Source organism: Pogona vitticeps, chromosome 3 (genome assembly GCF_051106095.1).
Source record: "Pogona vitticeps strain Pit_001003342236 chromosome 3, PviZW2.1, whole genome shotgun sequence".
In the NCBI taxonomy this organism is placed as follows: domain Eukaryota; kingdom Metazoa; phylum Chordata; class Lepidosauria; order Squamata; family Agamidae; genus Pogona; species Pogona vitticeps.
In genome coordinates this window covers 150,441,519-150,459,433 of record NC_135785.1, presented here as the reverse complement: position 1 = coordinate 150,459,433, position 17,915 = coordinate 150,441,519, and positions in this window count along the sequence as shown.

Genomic DNA, 17,915 nt, shown 5'->3' with positions numbered 1-17,915 from the left:
TCAGTTCTAAAGGAAATCAACCCCGAGTGCTCACTGGAAGGACAGATCCTGAAGCTGAGGCTCCAGTACTTTGGCCATCTCATGAGAAGAGAAGACTCCTTGGAAAAGACTTTGATGTTGGGAAAGTGTGAAGGCAAGAGGAGAAGGGGACGACCAAGGATGAGATGGTTGGACAGTGTCATCGAAGCAACCAACATGAATTTGACACAACTCCGGGAGGCGGTGGAAGATAGGAGGGCCTGGCGTGCTCTGGTCCATGGGGTCACGAAGAGTCGGACACGACTAAATGACTGAACAAACAAACATCAAATTTCATCATAATCGCAGATGTTCTTCAGATATTCTTTGTACACAATCAAATCATTAAAATACCATATACCTTGCCATGTAACCAATCACCACCTGCTCTATCTATTTATCTTGACCAGCTTATCTCTGTTAAACAGATCTATTCAGAAGTGGTTTCTATAAAAAGCCATCAATACGTGCTCATGAACAGGTACATTTGAGACTGCAGCCCATGGGGCTGTAATTGCTTACAAAAGTATAAAACAGAACAATGCCAAAAAAAACAACCCCTACATTTTTGCCCAAGTCACATTTTAATTCATATGCTGGACTTCTAGGCATCTTTTGTAATTTATTAAAATATGTTATACTCAAACGTGTCATAAAATGAAACCAAATTATGAGTGCCAGAAATCTGAAGAAAGTTCTCCACAGGTCAAAAGAAAAAAATATATTATTTTTCTGAGTTCAAAGACCTCATTTAGCAGGATCACTATAATTACTTCAGATTTTCACAAGTTCCAAGGCTATGAAGGTTACAGATAAGAGCAGGATTGTCATCTGGGAGGGGGCACCACCTTGTATTTAAGGGAGGAAGTTGCTAGCAAAGCAGCAACTGGTTTTCCCTCAAACTTTTTTTTAACTGAGGCAATGAGTCAGTCTTGTCTTGTCTTTTCTTTTATTGCCAACAAAGGCTCGACAAACTATTAGGCTCTTTCCTCACATGTGTTGTAAGACATACATTGTGGTTTTGATCCTTGGTCCTCTATGGGCTTCATCCCTAAACCTACTTGACTGGGTCCACCTCAAGCTGGGTCCACCTCATATACATACGTATGCAATATTGTTTTTTGTTGTTGTTTTTTGTTTTTGCAAATATGGTACAGCAACTTCCTTCAAAACAGTACTTCTTTTCATAAGAGAAACTATTTTCTCTAATGAGGCACTTTCAACAGACATTCTTGAAACTGAAATTGAAATTTCTATGGGCTACAGATTTCTAGCTCCAAAAAAGTAAAGTGAAAATGAGACCCATGTTCCTGGCGATAACAAAAAGAGCTGAATAAACTGTCCAACTTCTAGAGACAGGAGAACCCTAGCCTCCACTTGTACCATTGCTGTACTCCACATTGACACCACCTCTCAACTTACAAGAGGGTTGCCTCAGAACAGCAAACAGGACAACTTAAATAACTGCCTGAAATATAGATAAGAATAAAATTCTTCCTAAACCCTCCTCACTTCTTGGGACTTTGTCTTAGCTTAATACTAAATGCTGAGCATCCTAGTGGCATTAATGTAGATGTACATAGCTTGTCATTGCTACTAGCGGCTAGTTGATGAGATGCTGTGTATTTCTCAGTCAGATGCCTGATCACATGGGTGACTATGCAAGCGAGATGCAGTACAACAGCTCATCAATTAGTCACAATTAGCACCAGCACATTAAATAAACCTTATGAGAACACCAATAGGATCCCAGCTAAAAATTATTTTAAAGTAAGAATAATTACAATTATTTATTAGGTGCATCACTTGATCACATTATTTTTGCTAATCACAAATGGATGTATGAAAAGCAATTTATCCAGTCCCATGTGGCAAAGAAAAATGATTTCCTGCTGATATTTGGCTAGCTCCTTTCCTCCTGCTAAGACATACTGTGTGTTTAGGGTGTTCATATGAGTATGTTTCTCCTCATTAGATGTATTGCCTTGCACATGGAAAAAGCAGTGAGAGGCAGAGTGATTAAATGAATTATGATAAAATGGACTATTCTGTGTATGACTAAAGATGAATGGAAATAGCTCCCAAATATCACTGCACTGACTACTGATGTTCTAATGGAGGTTCCTGACTTTTCATGCAGCTTTTTTCCTATGGGCTGCCAGGCTAGACACCCACTAAGAAAGATGCTGTGCTGTCACATACTATTATTTGTGCATGCATGATGTGGTAGCAGGGCTATCAGAGGCCGCTGAAGAAAACTTTACTTTTCCTGATACTGTGAAGCCACTGTGGTGGCCCCCCCTGCTGTATTGATCTCTTTATCCCAATATTGAGCCAAAAATTCTGGATTGAGAACATTCAGTTCAATCAGAACTGTATATGGGGAAAATACCATTTTTGCATTCTGCATTTAGAAAACCTGGTTGTAACAAAAGTTTTTACTTGAGTCCTAACTGTCCCTTTCTTAATAAACCACTGTATAAATCTGCCCGGGCTCAGGATTATCACCAAAGACTTTGTTGTCCATCTGAGAATTAGAAAAAGATCTGATTGTCAGGAAACAGGAGAAGGATCTTCTTATTTGTGACATCCATGTTCTTAGGATTCGTTCCCCAGGATAGGCCAACAAGCACTTCCTCGTACAGTTTTTGCTTTCTTGAATGCTGTCTGATAGTTCATACTCACAGTCATTTTCACATAGCTTGTGCTGGGGAACATACTTGTGCATTGTGACACACAGATTATATTAAATCCCCCTCCAAAAGAAATCCTACAGATCATGAATGTGGGATATTGTGCTTCTGTAGCCATAATTCAGAAATACAGGAAAAGGCCTGATTTTGCTACACAATATTGTAAAAAAGCATGGCAAACTTTACAGAGCAAAGTGCAGCATGAATGTCAGCAATCAAGATGGTCTACAGAATGCCCTCGTGTGCTTTGGATATATTTACTGGGAAGAAGGCAATGAATGATATTCATAAGGCTTACTCCCTAGTTTATGGATTCAGGACAGTTGCCTTCTTTTTAAAGAAATCTAAACTGAAATCTGTACTTTATGTTTTCTGTGTAAATAGTAAATAATGTGAAGAATGTTGAATTCACACTTGATTCCTATGCATGGCTAAGTGTCTGTAAGTCATTATCATTTCAAAGTACTTGTATTCATCATGACACTGTCAAGGCTTATTACAGAAGAAAAGAATGTTTAGCAGGGCTGAGAGGATAATAAAATGCCTCTCTTCCACAAGAGAAAGCCTTATTTTAATTTTTTTTAATGTAAAGAATGGGTAAGATGGAAGAGGGCCTCATCTGGCCTCCAGACCAATTAATGAGTTGCACTGGTTTAGAATGAAAATTATAAGATTCAAGTAGCTCTCTATAATTGTTCCCAAGGCAGAGAAAGCAATTATTTTACTAGGGTCCCAAGTCAGCCATTAATTTTGCTTGAAGCACTTCTTCACTTCAACAAGTGAGTTACCAGGAAAAAAAACTGATATATTTATTAATTGTACTGTGGTGCTTTACTTGATGACAAGCAAAGTATATGTACATGTGTACGTGCATGCACATGAAGAGTGTTTTACCAGAAACATAATGCACGATGTGTAGAAAGTAACTGAAGAGAGAAAGACAGAAAAGGCTGTAAAATGAATGTGGAAAACTGTCTGGTAGTGTCAATGATCTACTTCTTTGCAGGTCCACACAAATGTTTGTTTGTTTGCTTATGTATTTATGTATGTATTTATTTATGTTTATCCATTTTCATAGAATCATAAAATCATAGAATGATTGAGTTGGAATGGGCCTATAAGACCCCGCAGTCCAACCCCTTGTTCAATGCAGGAATCCAGATCAAAGCAGATCTGACAGATGCTTGTTTAATTATCTTTTGAATGCCTCCAGTGTTGGGGCACGCACCAGCTCCTGAGGTTACATTGGTTAAATTGTCGTACTGCTCTAAAAAATTAAGACATTTTTCATGGTACTCAGCCTAAATCTGGCTTCTTGTAGCTTGAGCCCATTCTTTAGTGTCTTGCACTCTGAGATCATCAAGAACAAATCCTGCCCGTCCTCTGTATGACTACCTTTCAAGTATTTGAAAAGTGCTATCATATGTCCCCTCAGTCTTCTTTTCTCAAAGCTAAACATGCCCAGTTCTTTCAATCTTTCCTCATATGGCTTGGTTTCCAGTTCCCTCTGATCATCCCCATTGCCCTTCTCTTAACTTGCTCGTTTGTTGGCATGCTTCTTAAAGTGCTGTTACTGGAACTGGACATAGTACTCTAGACGAGGCCTAACCAGTACTGAATAGAGGGGAAATAGTGCTTCACAGGATTTGGAGACTATATTTTTATTAATGCATCCAAAAATTGACTTTTTTTGCAATTACATAACAATGATGGCTCATTTTCAGCTTTTGATCAACAACAATTCCAAGATCCTTCTCACTCATAGTATAGCTGAACCAGGTATCACCCACTTTGTAACTGTGCATTTATTTTTCTCCCCCCCCCCCCCCCCGGCACAGAACTTTGCACTTATCCCTGTTAAATTTCCTTCTGTCATTTTCAGCCCAGTGCTCAGATTTATTGAGATCTTTGTTTCTGTCTTTCAAAGTATTAGCTATCGCACCCAATTTTGTATCATGATTTCAGAAAGAATAGGAGGTGGAAGCAACCACTGAATAATTTTCTGATTAAGTCCTAGCCAACTTACATAATAAATCCTGAAAAAAAATATGTGTTCTATAATCAATGTTAATTCATAGTAATAAAATTATCTGTCTGTCTCACATATCTCTTATACACATGAAAACCTCTGTGTCAGAGTCACAGGAGAAAAAAATCTTTGACATGTTGGAATTTTAGCTAACTCTGATTTCTAGATTTTGTTGCAAAATAAAGTAAGATGTATAATAGTTCCACACAAGTATGTCTGTGTTGAACTACTTTGAATTTCATTATTCCCTCTTAAGTAATTTATAATTTGGTGAGGTATTGCTAGCAGAGAAAAGACTTGGGGATGCAATCAACTGAATTCTGTAGTGGCAATTTTAGTGCATGGGAGTGGACAAAAACTCTCTAACCAACTCTGATTATGTTACCAAACTATAAATCTCAATGTTAATTTGAACTGAGTCAGGGAAATTAAACTGATATTCCTGTTTGGTATATAGGCATCTGGGTAAGAATTTGTTAATTCTAACAAACAGAGTGTAGGAAAAAGTGAGAGTGGCTTTGATTAAACACTTGTCTTGTTTTTTTTCACTGAGGCCACTCTGATGAGACAGTAGTCTCCATTATTGATATGAATAATGTTGGAGAATTTGGTTAATTCCTTTTTATGGGTAGCTGAGTATCAGGTACAATCATTGCAAAAAGAAAATGACAGAATGGCTTAAATCTTAGTAGCCTATTCCTTTTCGCAGTGACTAGCACTTTATATGTTAAAATCACTCTGGAAGCACTTTAAGTGGGACAGGTCATCAGGACATTTGAAATCTCATGGCATCAATATGTGGTTGATACTGTATGCCATTTTGTCTCACCTTTAATACATCTGCAGTGGATGCTGGTGAACTGAATACAGTGGTGCCTCACTTAACGAGCGCCCCGTACAGCGATGAATTTGCATAGCGATCCCTTTTCCGGGATCGCTAATGCGAAGGCATCGCGTTGGCCCCAATGGGCGAAATTCGCATAGCGAAGATCGGTAAGCGTTTCGCTTACCGACCTTCGCTTTGCGCCCCGCGGATCAGCTGTTCAGCGGATCCAAAATGGCCGCCGGAACAGCCGAAAGGGCGGGGCGCAGCGTTTTCGCGCCCTTGGTAAGCAAGGGGAGGACGCGAAAACGCTGCCGGAACAGCCGAAATGGCTGCGTGCAGCGTTTTCGCACCCTCCCCTCGCTTACCAAGGGCGCGAAAACGCTGTGCCCAGCCCTTTCGGCTGTTCTGGCGGCCATTTTGGACCCGCTGAACAGCTGATCCGCGGTCTCGCTGCGGCCGAAATGGCCGCGCGCAGCGTTTTTGCGCCCTCCCCTCACTTACTGAGGGCGCGAAAATGGCTGCCGGACCCGAAAACATCGCTGTACGGTGAGTTTTCTGCCAATTTGGAACACATTAACCGATGTTTAATGCATTGCAATGGCTTTTTTTGATCCGTACAGCGATGTTTTCGCATAGCGAGGCACCACTGTAGATTGAAATTGAATCCAGACAAAACAGAGGTCTTCTCATGGGGCAGGGGGATCATCTACCTGTTGTGGAGGTACTTCTCCTAAACTGGATGGATTCACACTCCCTATATTGTGGATCAGGTATATAGTTTGGTCATAATTTTGGACCCAGCACAGACCAAGGAACAACAGGTTTCTATTGTGGTCCATTCTTCCTTTTTTAGCTTTGGTAAATTGCCCAACTGTGTCCTGATCTAGATGATGGATCCCTAAGAACATTTGTCTATACACTGGTAGTCTCAAAAATTGACTACTGAAATTCCCTCTCTGTGGGGCTCCCTTCAAGCTACTATGGAGGTTTCAGGAGGTTCAGATTGCAGCAGCAAGGCTGATTGCTGGATTGACAAAATTCAGTCATATAATCCCAAGCCTGGTCCACATGCCCTGATTACCAGTCCACTTCCTTGCCAGGTTTCAGTTTATGTGACTAACATATAAAGAAGTCAGAACATCTTCTTTCAAGCTGTGCTGCCTATCTTACTCAGTCCTCTCAAGACTCACCCCTGCAGATGTTGACACCAAGAGAAGCTGGTAAGACAGTAATGAGGCATGGGGCTTTCTTGGCAGTGGCATCACCCCCCCCTTAATGCCCTCCTGCAGGAAATATATCAGGGATCCTCCCTTCAGAACTTTATGAATCTCCTAAAAATTGAACTTTTTATAGAATCATTTGGGAGGCCCTGGTTTGTCAATGGGAGAAAAGAGGAAAGAAGAAAAAGAAAGAATGTTTTATTGTCAATTTACCACCACCTGTTCTACTGCATAGTGGTTATAGTTATTTACAGTATTTCTTTGTAGTTGGTTGATTATATAATATATTTGACTGGTGTACTGTTGTAAACCACTCAGAATAGCTGGTTTGCCAGATGGTCAGCATAAAAATCAAACAAACAAACAAAACAAAGGAAGCAAAGCAAAGAAACAGGCGGAGAGGAGGGAGCAAGCCAGAAGTGGAAAAATTTTTTTACCAATGGCTTAGTGGCAAAGGAAAATCCCTTTAGAAACTTAAAAAAAAACCCTCCCACTGATACCCAGTGTTAGAAAGCATGCAAGTTATTACCTCAACCAGTAAGACATATCATAACATGTACTGAAGGTAGCATTAGATCCTCAAAGATTAGGCAAGAAATTGTTTTAGGTATATGGATGAAGTCACTGTCATCCACGTCTTTCTTTTCCCACTTGATAAACCTTTCTATCATGTTTCAGGTAGGAGAATCTGTCAACTAACTAGTAGGATGTCTTAAAACATGAATACATTGACAAGTATTCTGCTGTACTCTTGCAAGAAGTTTCCAACACACAGCAGTTTTTACACTGAAAGAGCATAACAGTTGAACAATTTAGCAAGAACCATATATGCTAATGGTCAGAATCTTGTCAAAAAAACAAAAATGGTTTTTAACAGTGCAACCCTGTTTGTGCCTATTCAGAAGTGAACATTACTGAGTTCAATGCAGAGCACTCCCAGAAAAGGGTGTACAAGATCTCAGCACTGAATATTTTACTACTCCCCTTGTTGTACAGCAGATGTACAATCATAACACTCATCATTACTGCTGATATTCCTCTTATCATGCCTTTTCTATTGGGCATTCTGACTTGGGTTGATGGAAGTTGAACAACCACTCAAGGGGAGGTAGATACTTTCTTTTAATAATCAAACCTTTAATAAAGAATGAGGATCACATTTCCATGCTGGTGAGATACAGTTAATCCTCACTTAATGACCTACTTGTTTAATGACCACTCAGACTTGCACCCATCTCAAACTCTTGTAAATATGTGCTTGCGTCTTCCCCATGCCTCTTCTCAATAGCATGTGACTTATTACTCCTGTATTGCTCCTTGCTTATCAACCAGTTTGCTTAACAACCTAGTCATAAGAACAGAACTCAGTTTTTAAATGAGGAGTGCCAGTAATATGTTTGAGCTAAAACAGATCACTAAACTCAGTGTATTGTCAGCCCATCTTTTTGAATATCCTTGGCAACACCATTCTATTCTATTCTATTAAAAGTATTACAGCATAGTCAGAGATTTCTTCTTTGATGATTAAAAAAACAAGCAGTAAAGAACAGGAGAATTAAGCATATGGAACAAGAAAAACAAAATAAAATATTGGTTTTGGACCAACTATCTCACATTACTTAGCAATATTTTGTCATGAACCACTTGCATGAAAATGGATCTATAAATATATTGTCAGGTTTTATATGCTGGATAGCTCAGTGGTTTAGGTATCCAGCTGCAGAGCCAGAGGTTGGGAGCCTGATTTCCCACTGTGCCGCCTGTGAGTACAGTCAGCCTGAGTAGCTTTGGGCAAGCTGCACAGTCCATGGACGCCCCCAGAAGAAGAGAATGGTAAACCACTTCTGGGTATTCTCTCCTGGAAAACTCTTAGAAAAGGGTTACCATAAGTCAGGATTGATGTGACTGCACAGAATTATGATGATGATGATGATGATGATGATGATGATGATGATGATGATGATGATGATGATGATGATGATTTGGTTCTTTTAAGGTATAGGACTTAAAGGTGCCTTTTCTTGGGAATTTGGAGAGTATCGGAAAGTACTGAGCAAGATAGGCCAAGAGTCTGCTATGAGGCAGCTTCAAATGGCAAGTCCTACAATTCTGATGGCTGAGGTTTTGGTCTCCTTTTGATTTTGGAAGACTGAACAAGGAATAAAAGGGTTACTTTGTGCAAATAGCACTGACCTTTGTCTGATGGAATACATCAGTTGCTCAGCTGCAGGGATGTGGTGCTTCTTTGAACAGAATGATCTGCATTCCCTCCCTCCTGTCACAGTTAATTTGGCATATCCATGGCTTGCAGCATAGTGACAACCGTGAAGTCCTGTGTGGCCATGCACTTGTTAGAAATGTGATGGAAAAAATCTCTCCCCCGCCTTTCATGTTAATCTATAATGTGTCCAAAGGGGGAAAAAAGGTACAGCCTTATAGCTTTGATTTCTACTGTGGAATGTAGCAAGCTGTTTTTGTATTTTGTCACACTAAGCAATCTATTCCTTCACTGCATCATATTATATTAATTATTTTGAGTTGCTAGTGTACACATAACAAGCTTTATTTGAGCTTACATGGAACATTACATATCCCCTAAAATATGCAATAGGAAGTAAATTTATGCTGAAGTTTATAGAGTGCTTAAAAAAAAAAGAAAAGAAATGGTCATGCTTCAGTTAACCAGTGATGTGATTTTTCAGGGGATGTTTGTGTAATCTGTAAATCCAAAATATCTCACAAAAGGTTAGAAATGTGTTTGCTTGATTCCACATGCTACACATACTTAGGTATCTAATGGAATGGAATAACCAGTTGCTTGTGAAGTCTTAGGTTTTGCCCTGCACAATATGCAGTCAGGATTACTTGCTTCTGCAAAAGAATTCCCCGAAATTTATTTATTTATTTATTTATTTATTTATTTATTTATTTATTTATTTATACGCCACACCATCTGGCAGCCAGGCCACTCTGGGTGGCTAACAACAACAAGAAAAACAACACAATATTAAAACACAATAAGAATAAAATAATACATTATACATAATACAATAACTAGTAGGATAAATTAAAACAGATAGCTATAAAGATGATAGAAAGCAAGAATATTCTTACAGTTATTATATGAACACTTGGGCAAGCAACTGAAGAAGGGGGACTAGGTCTCTTTAAACCTTTCTCCGTCTCTGTCCTTATACAGGCATTTGAAGAAAAAAATTACTTTCCTTTTTCCTAACTTGTTGCTTAATTACAAATTGGAATAATCCTGGCCACACTTCTAGAACACTATGGACCCCCATGTTCATTTTGCTGACATTTTATACAGCATTAAATAGGTGAATGTTTCAACTTTGGATTGTGTTCACATTATTCCTTTTTAACACAAGAGTGAGTGTCAGGTTATTTCACATGTACACATACATATGTGCATAAATGCAGAATTCAACATGATCTGCCGCTTCATGTGTATGTTTCAAGTTGTATACAACTCATTAATGCAATGACAGATTTGCTTTGTTATGCACATAGAAGGCAAATGGCATAACACATTCAGACAATTCTAGCTGACAGATAACAATTCACCACTGGGATTCTCAGAGATTTCTGCACACTGGTTAAGCACATTGTTGAGAATCTGAGCAGAGACTTTTTAACTGTTAGAAGAAACTGAATCCTATACTGTTTTCTTCACATGTAGCAAAATGATCAGGTTTCAGCCAATGTGCCTTTGCAAATGAGGGTGTACTCATGGGGTATCCTGTTAAAACAAAGATTGAAAACCTGTGGCCATTCTGATATTGCTTAACTACTGTCCCTGCCATGTCTAGTCACTGACTATGATGGCTAGGACCCATGGGCACGGAAATCCAACAATATCTGGAGAAGTACAGGTTCCCCACTTCTGCTACAACGTATGTTGGGTCATAGGTTGGATGGGTTCAAGTTTCCAGTTAGCTCCTATTCCATTGCTGATGGGCAGGCCATGCAAATGGATGTGCGAAAGAGAATGAGAACTGCAGTTTTCTTCTCCATAACTGTTTCTTCACAATGTTGCAATGCCACTTTGCTAAGAACTGTGTACGGCTAGGAAATTTGAGCAAACAGTATTGGTCCTTCTTGCTAGATCATTCTGTTGATAAGGAGCTCCCAGGCTGCTACAAATATTTGAAAAGAGGCCATCAATCTCAAGTCTAGCCTGTTTGTTATTAACATATGAATTCTCACTGTCAACTTTTCTATTCATGTTCCCAGTTGTGAAAATTAAGACTACTGGCCTTTCATAAACAAAATCAGCCTTCATACATCATACAGCATGTAAGGATGTGGGGAGGGGGAACGGGAGAGGAAGAGGTAGATTGTGGCAGAATTTTTCTGATGATGCAGAAGAAAAGAATGTGTTTGGAATGTGAACCTGTGAAGCAAAGGAACTATTATGGTAACAAATGATGACACAATTTATACAAGCGCATCCTTGTTACTTCCTAGCTTCCTATAAAAAAATCCCCTTGGCTAGAAAACATTGTGACATGTTGAACCATTTGAGCACAGAAATCACCCACTGGCCAGCTATAAAAGGGAACAATTAGTTGTGTCTGTCAAATAAGGATCTCAAAAGCATTTCTATGGGTTGAAAATATCCAGTCACAGCACATTTTAAGATTTAAAAGGGGAGGCATAATAGGAAATGGCAAGGATGGGGATGCTACTTTATATACACATAGAGTACTAAAGTTACTCTTTTTTTAAAAAAAGATTTATTTTTATGGCTTTTGTAAATGTTTCATCTGACTGTGATTTAATCACAAGTCTGTGGTTACCATTTACAATGAATGTCTTGAGCAAGTGAAATCGTAATAGTATCACGTACACCTGCTTTCCGTATGAATCAGTTCTAGATGAGTGGATTTTTAAAAAAATATATGACTATAAGAAAAACAACGAAGAGTCTTATGGTGCTGAACTGCTGGATAACTCGGTGTGACAACCCCAGACCTACTGGAGTATGCCACCCTTTAATTATGCTGCCACCAACCATTCCCTATAAGGAGTCACACAGACCAGGAATGGATTTTTAACAAACAAAAGAACAAGGTTTATTTAAATAACAAACAGGGTAAATAAAAAGATCAAGTAAATAAGATACTGTAACGTGGCTTAGTCTCAATCATACATACAACAGCTTGGTTCACACAGAACACTTTAAAGTAAAGCACAGACCCTGAACCTATCAGTTCTGGCTACCCAAATAGAAACCTGAACCTATCAGGTAGGTACTAACTGACACACAGTTGTACCCAGTCTGACACACAGACTCATAGAAACCTGAACCTATCAGGTAGGTACTAACTGACACACAGTTGTACCCAGTCTGACACACAGACTCCCACTCCTCAACTCCACACAAGCTCCAAGTATATATACAGTACAGCTCCTCCCCCTGATGTCCCGCCTTCCACTCCCCATAGGATGGAACTTTCCCTCCAAACCCATGACAGACAGGTACCATCAGTGCTGTATGTAACACCTCCCCTCTTTATAAGTTGTTTTGCAGGGGAAAAGCTAAAGTGCTTTTCTCCAAAAAAACAACCAGAATTAAAACACATCACAGTTAAACATTATAACACAATACCATACTTACTCATACTTACACTCTAGGTTAAACATATTACTTATGCATTTAAACATTCATATTTACAATACATTAAGTTACCTTTATTAATACAAACCAAGCATGTTTAATAAACAAGTACATTTAACTTTTGGTCACCAAAATATACATAGTCCATGTTTCTTCGCCGTCTTCACTCTTCGGGTCTTCTTGACAAGGCGTCAGCAACACAGTTCATTGACCCTCTGACCACCTTCACTTCAAAGTCATAATCTTGCAGGTTTAAAGCCCACCTCATAAGTTTACTATTGTGGGTTTTCATTGTCTTTAACCACTGCAGTGGTGAGTGGTCAGTGCACAGAACAAAATGTCTTCCCCAGATGTAAGGTTTGGCCTTCTGGATCGCGTATACTATGGCCAGGCACTCCTTTTCCACGGTTGCCAAATGTCTCTCACCTTTCTGGAGTTTCCTACTCAGGTAGGACACTGGATGCTGGTCACCATTTTCATCCTCCTGGCAAAGAACTGCTCCTACCCCGCTGTTAGACGCATCGGTGTAGATGATGAACTCCCGGTCGAAGTCGGGAGCACACAGCACTGGATAATTGATGAGCGCCTCCTTCAGCCTCCGGAACGCCTCCTCACAGTCGCTGGTCCACGGGATGCGGTCATCAGCCTTCTTCCGCGTCAGATCGGTCAGCGGAGTCGCCATCTCGCTAAACCTCGGGATGAACTTTCTGTAGTAGCCCACCAACCCAAGAAATGATTTGACTTTTTTCTTGGTGTTGGGCCTGGGCCAATCACGAATGGCTTCTATCTTGGCCTCTAGGGGTTTGATCACTCCTCCCCCTACTATGTGACCCAAGTATTTTATTTCTGGGCTACCCAGCTGCAGTTTATTCTCTTTGCAGGGCCTAGGCCACAGCACTTCCTCCCCTGGGTTAAAGTGCCTCTCCCTGGCTTTCTGGTTATACCAGGTTTTCTTTCTGACCTTCTGAGCTTGCAGGTTTTCTGCTGCTAGCTCTAGGTTTCTCTTCAGGTCATTCATTAAAGTGTCTATATACGTCACAACGTCTTGTGGGTCATCCTGGGTGATCTGCTCCCAATTTTGTTTGATTAAATCAAGTGGACCTTTCACTTTTCTCCCAAACAAAAGTTCAAACGGACTGAACCCGGTACTGGCTTGGGGCACTGATCGATAAGCAAACAAAAGGGATTGCAGCTTCTGGTCCCAATTGTTTGGATTCTCTGCCAAGTAAGCCCTAATCATGCGCATCAGAGTCCCATTGAACTTCTCCGTTAACCCATTACTTTCAGGGTGATAGGCAGTGGTTTCCTTGTGTTTAATTCCACAGATTTGCCATAACCGTTTCATGAGCTTTGATGTAAACGATGTGCCCAAATCTGTGATTATTTCTGAGGCAAATCCCATCCTGGACACATACCCCACCAAGGCATCTGCCACTGTGTTAGTTTCAATGTTAGTCAAGGGAATGGCTTCGGGGTACCTCGTGGCATGGTCCACAATGGTGAGAATGAACCGGTTCCCCCTCTTTGTGGCCTTGGGCAAAGGTCCCACAATATCCACTCCTATACATTTGAATGGGGTGTCAATCACAGGCAAAGGGCACAACTTCGCTTTGGTCCTGTCACGGTTATTCCCCTGCCTCTGACACACATCACATTGTTTACAGAACTCCTTGATCTGCTTCCCTATTTCAGGCCAGTAAAAATTCTGTGTGATTCTCTGCTGTGTTTTGTTCACCCCTAAGTGTGCAGCAAACATGTCAGAGTGCCCCCTTTGTAAGATCATGGGGCGATACTTTTCAGGTACCACTAGCTGACTTCTGATCCCATCTCCCCCTTTTGAGATATTCATCAGGGTCTCTCTATATAAAATTCCCTTTTTCTCACGAAATCTCGCTGGGGTTTCAGGTGTTAGCGGGGTGTCTGTCACCTTTTCAAAACACTTTCGGAGAGTGGCGTCTGCCTTTTGCTCTTGGCCAAATTTGCTGTCTGTGGTTAAGGTTTCCACCACAGCTTCGGAACTACCCTCATCTGCTTCCGCCTCGGGCCCTTCAGTACCCCCCTGAACTGTCCCCGTGGTGGCTTGTGAGCGTGTAATCACTAGCACCCGTTTCACATGTTCAGCCAGGTCATTTCCCACGAGCACGGCTGCTGGCAGAGTCGATGAAATCGCTAGCCGCCAAACTCCCCTCCAGCCTTGAAAGCTCACAGGTACCTCAGCTACTGGCAGTGAGATCACCTGTCCCTCAATCCCTGCCACCTTCAAGCTCTCATTTGGGATTATATACTCCCTAGGAATAATGTCTGGATGGCACAGGGTCACCTGGGAACAAGTATCCCTTAGCCCCCTATACTGATGGTCAAGTATTCCTACGTCCACCCCTGCGGTCTCAAACAATAGCGAATCTGTCCTCACTAGTAAGCAGCGCTTGACCTCTACAAGAGGACCATTTTCCCCAGCCTGATCAGCAGATGTATCTGTTCCAGATTGAGTAGCCATGGCAACAGGCTCCCTCAGTGGCAAGGAGCTTTGCTCTTTCTGGACACAGAACACAGCTTTTGGCTTGGTTCCACTCAAATCATGAGGCAAATTTCCCTTTAGCTGCTTCCATTTCTCACACTCTGAGATTAGATGGCCCTTTCCTTGACAGAAATAACATTTTCTGCTGTATTTGGAGTCTTTCTCATCTGGTTTTGGTTTTCCCTCCAAAATCTGAGGTCTTGGTGGTTTCATGTCTGAGGGCTTCCCTTCAACATGGGCCCCTCCCCCTTGCTGGTTTTTCCCTGGTCCCTGAGAGTACTTGCTGTAGGTTTCTTTGGGTTTACCTACAGATTTCCCCTCAGCACCTAAGGGCTTTCTTATTTGGTAAATAAAATCTGCGATCTGTGCCGCCTCTGTCACAGATTTCGGTTTCCTCTCCCTCACCTGGAACTTGAGTTCCCCATGCAGGACTGAATAAAACTGTTCCAGCGCTATCAGGTCTTTGAGCTGCTGGAAGGTCTCTGTCCCCTCCTGAGACAGCCATTTCTCTAGCAACCTCACCAGTTGGGCCCCCACTTGGGTAAAAGTCTGCTCTGGTTTCTTTGTGAGTGACCTGAATCTTTGCCTCAGCTGTTCAGCATTTATCCCATGTCTGGCAAACACCAGTTTTTTAAACTCCGCGAAGTCTTTCAACAGTTCCACTGGCATCTCTGCATAGACTTCTGCCAGGCTGCCACTGATCAAAGATCGCATAATGGTCATCTTCTCAGTTTCCCTTACTGAGAAGTCCACAAACGCTCTTTCCACGAGGGAAAAGAACACCTCAGGGCAATCTCCCTTGTGGTACACAGGGAATTTCTTCAGGTCAGTTTTAGACAGGCTGCCTTCCCCATTCCCTGGGTTCCCCTCATTATTATTGTTATTACTATTTCTACTCATTATCTCCAGCTTCTTCAGCTCAAACGCCATTTTCTCTCTCTCCAATCTTTCTTCTCTATCCATTCTCTCTCTCTCTCTCTCTAATTCAAATTGTCTTTGCCTCTCCCTTTCCTCCATTCTTTCTCTCTCTAATCTTTCCTCCATTTCCCTCACCCTCAGTTCATGCTGTTGGGCTAGGAGCATTTTTCTGAGTTCTGGGTTCTGTTCTCCCGTGCTCTCATCCTGCACTGAGCCAAATTCCTCCTCAGAACCTTGGTCTACCTGTGGGTCTCTTACTTCCCCCATTTCTGCCATTTGGCTTCGAGTCAAGGGCATAATCCCCCCCCCAGAACAGGCTGCCTTCAAAAGTCAAGCCTCAAAATAAAGCGACGACTTTTTTCCTTTTGCCTCAGGAACAGCCTTCTATAGATTGCTGCTGTTCCTTCAGCACTAACTTGCAACTGTTGCCAGGCAGAATCCACCCCCTCTGCTAGGCCTCTCAGCAGACAGGCTAGATCACTGTTACTTCACACAGCTTTGCCTCAGCTCTTTTCCCGCCAAAACAGGTTGCCTCAGAGCTCCCTAATCTAGTCCCCAATCTGAGGTGGCACGTTCCTCCACTAGCGTACCTCCCCGTGAGGTAAGCCTAGAAGATTACCTACGCGCTCTCAGATTGTCCCTGACTAGACCCCCCTTGCTCTGGGCACACTTGCCAAGGCTTTGCTGGACCACTGGACAACTGGACCAGTCGTATCCCACACGCTGGACACCAATCAATGTGACAACCCCAGACCTACTGGAGTATGCCACCCTTTAATTATGCTGCCACCAACCATTCCCTATAAGGAGTCACACAGACCAGGAATGGATTTTTAACAAACAAAAGAACAAGGTTTATTTAAATAACAAACAGGGTAAATAAAAAGATCAAGTAAATAAGATACTGTAACGTGGCTTAGTCTCAATCATACATACAACAGCTTGGTTCACACAGAACACTTTAAAGTAAAGCACAGACCCTGAACCTATCAGTTCTGGCTACCCAAATAGAAACCTGAACCTATCAGGTAGGTACTAACTGACACACAGTTGTACCCAGTCTGACACACAGACTCCCACTCCTCAACTCCACACAAGCTCCAAGTATATATACAGTACAGCTCCTCCCCCTGATGTCCCGCCTTCCACTCCCCATAGGATGGAACTTTCCCTCCAAACCCATGACAGACAGGTACCATCAGTGCTGTATGTAACACTCGGTGACTTAGGTCTCTGGCTACAGATTCAGAGGCTGAGAGTTCAATTCCCCACTGTGCTTCCTTGACAGGGACTTGACTCAATGACCCATCAGATCTCTTCCAGATCTAAAGTTCTAAGATTCTAGAATTCTAACATCTTTATTGATCAAGGTTTTGAAGGAGGCTGGCTGACTTCAGCCATTCTTAAAGAAAAATAGTTATTTGGTCCAGTTGGACTCCAGTTTAGTCTAGGGATTAAACTGTCCCAGTTGCCTTCTTAGCAGACATCTTTTGCTCAGAGTTCTGTGAAATTCCTCAGGAGTTTTTGATACAATATAATGTTAATCTTTTCAATGAATTGATTAAAACTGAAATAGCTGACATGTTTTTGTTGTTACTCTTCCTATGTCTTATATCAATTTTAGGGGATGATCCTGGGGGGCTGTTTCTCTCTGATGTAGTGTTTGTGTTGCAGGGTTGTACCATGACTCTTGCATGGTTGAGTGTCTACATGAAACACTCGGGAGATTTTGACTGCTCTACTGTTCTTCCACATCACATCCAGTGTTTACTTATAGCTCAGATCCAAAGAAATGTGAGCCCAGCTCTGTCTGCAAGAAGGATGATGCCTTTGTAACCCATTTGTCCTCTAATCCCCAAGCCCTTCATACAAGTAAGGGGACTTTCAAAATAGCAAGTTACAATGAGAGAGGAAACCACTGTAATCTAAGAGCTCATAATCATCTTTGTTGACTGTACCCTTATTGGTGATACATAGGCTGAAATTCATTGGTAAATTACAATTAGGGTAGACTCATTGAATCAATGAAAGTTAAATAGGTGCTTACTTACCATA